The sequence below is a fragment of the Amblyomma mixtum genome, chromosome 9, assembly GCF_055824585.1.
Source record: "Amblyomma mixtum isolate Tamu chromosome 9, ASM5582458v1, whole genome shotgun sequence".
NCBI classification, from domain to species: domain Eukaryota; kingdom Metazoa; phylum Arthropoda; class Arachnida; order Ixodida; family Ixodidae; genus Amblyomma; species Amblyomma mixtum.
The window spans coordinates 115561130-115563585 of NC_143020.1; the positions used below are offsets into that span (position 1 = coordinate 115561130).

Consider the following 2456-nt stretch of genomic DNA (forward strand, 5'->3'; position numbering starts at 1 on the left):
CAAAGTCGGCACGGCGTCAACTCTAGTTTCCCGCGTGGTATGCGGACTCCTCCGTTTATAACGTGAACGTAATCTCTGAGAATGCACGATGGCTCGAAGTGCAGTTTTCATACCGAGTACGTTTCATCCAGCCTCTTGTCTTTCCGGTGCAAATTCCGCTCCCAGATCTTCCTGCGGGCTTCATCTTTTGGAACAGCGAAAGCGACGGCTGCTCACCCTTAGTCGAAGTGAAGACGGCCAGCGGCAATTATAGCACGAGAAAGGGATCACATGAAAAACTTTCTGTGGGCCGCGTACCACGCAACCGCGTCAATGCACGCGTACGCGTCACTGACTAGCAGACGACAACGAAAAGAGCGCCTTTTCCCGACCGCCCATGCTACAGCAGCGCCGCCGCACTTTCGACGCGAGCCGCGACACGCCAATGCATGGTGAGCGGCGGCGCCTACCCCACTACCCCACTACCCCACTACCCCACACTACCCCATATTCTAGTACACTATATCATAACGGCGACAAAGGTGAGTTGCCATGGTGAGATGGATGACGTTCTGTCTTAAATTTGTTTTGAAAGGACTTGCGAACTTAGCAGTCACCACGATAGGCAAAACTGCTTGTCGCTTGCGCTTGTTCCTATGGCATTCGCGTTTTTTTTTTTGTTTTTGTTACAGATGACACCGCGTAAGTCACACCGCCAGACAAGGCGCTGATCGGCAGTCCCGCCGGGAGAGGAAACCGTGTTGACTCCTGCCTTCAGCTGCTGAACTTGGAGCGAAATGAATTACCAGCAAGGCCATCCACTTCGCGTCAACTGGAGCCCCCTGCAGCGTGCGTTGTGCGTAGAACCCCTACATCGCGCGAGCCTGGTGCGAAGAAGAGGCGCTTGTCACGCGATCTTGGGGCAGGCAGTGGAGAAGTGGCGTGTGGTTTAGAAGAACGTCAATTTGGGCTAGATGGTACATTATTTGAGACAGAAATAGTAATATCGCTGCAATAAGACGTACACAAGTAGACTGACAAGGACAGCGCATGTCCTATGTCAGTCTTCTTGTATACGTCTTATTGCAGCGCTATTACCATTTCTGTCTCAAAGTGGCTTGTGGTGTGTCATCGCACAGTTACAAGCACTGTGGTGTCGAGGCAGCCTGCTCGTTATGCTCCGACAGTGATGATGAATCGGCGTGGGGTTGGGAAGCTGCGGAAGGTATTCCCGGCGTGGACGGTGTTGAAGGAGGTATGCCTCCTGCACTCAACTCCAACGACAGCAGGCTTCTGAACTGTGTGCACGGCACTTCCACGGAGGGCGGCGTAGGTGATGCTGATGACATCGCATAATTCAGGCAGAATTCTGATTTGGACAGTGCAATCACAATCATCGCACGCCGCGGTGACATAGCTGTTGAAAGTCATGGTGCAGAGAGACTGCGCAAACCGCATTTGAAAGAAGTCCGTGCTCACAGCAATAGTAAGTTGTACTGCAACTGCTGTTTGAGCAAAAGCAATAGCATGTTGCTGCTGTATACCGCAAGTATCCAGGAAATATCTTGAAAGCATTGAGAGATATATGCCACTTTTCACCAAAACTGCTGCCCCTGTCTCTTTATATATTCTCACTCGAAGATGTTAATACAAAATGAAATGCGATTAAGTACAGTTATCACATCTACTAAGACTGTAAATGAAAAGTTCTGTTTATTCTGGGGTCAGATCATTTGATTTAACAAATTGCATGAAAGGAGAGGGGTATCTTTCCAGGTGAGATTGGTTCTTTAACTTGTTTGTGCTTACTGTAGGAACTCAATTATTATGTGCATGTATACAGCATAAAAATAATTCTGGCTTTACTAAACAAGAATTCAAGATGCTATTAAAGGCATTATTTATTTTTAATTGTGGAAACGCTTTTCACATATACAGTAAAATACAATGAGCATAAGCTGCTAATGTTGTCCTGGAGGGATATTGCTTTTACCAAGATTGATTCTTTTATGTCAAGACACCGAGATGCACCAAGCTGAAGAATCGGAATTTTCTCACTGAAGCACAAAATGAGCATTGCAGTTAAGTGTAAACAAATAAATTTTTGTGCAGTATTATTTTTGTGTGTTCTTCCTGCTAGCATTTCTATACTAACTGAACTGATGCATTACGTGCATTCTACTGAGGTTGCTCAATCACCCATCATGATGCTCTTCTCTTCCCCAGCGCAGAGTAACAGGCCAGATATTCAACTTTCTGGCTGACCTGTCTGTCTTTCCAAGCAATAAACTCATCTGTCTGACGTTGCATATTTCAGCCAGTTTATTGAGGACAGCATTTAGACCTGATCTTTTCTGGCACTTGGTAAGCTAGAACTTGCTGCCAGTTTCTTGCATTGCACAGTTCATATGCATGTGGAAATTACAGCTTGGCTGTAGCTTCCAAGTGTTGCACTATATTAGCTGTCTACAGTAGGA

The 2456-nt window shown here is 46.6% G+C and overlaps 1 long non-coding RNA gene across 1 annotated transcript; it reads left to right on the forward strand.

The window, feature by feature from the left end:
* Positions 1–453: 453 nt before the first annotated feature.
* LOC149330870 (uncharacterized) lies at positions 454–2096 on the forward strand. Its single transcript, XR_016285522.1, has 2 exons — positions 454–521; positions 672–2096. It is a non-coding gene; the product is annotated as an uncharacterized LOC149330870 (long non-coding RNA).
* The last annotated feature ends 360 nt before the right edge of the window (positions 2097–2456 follow it).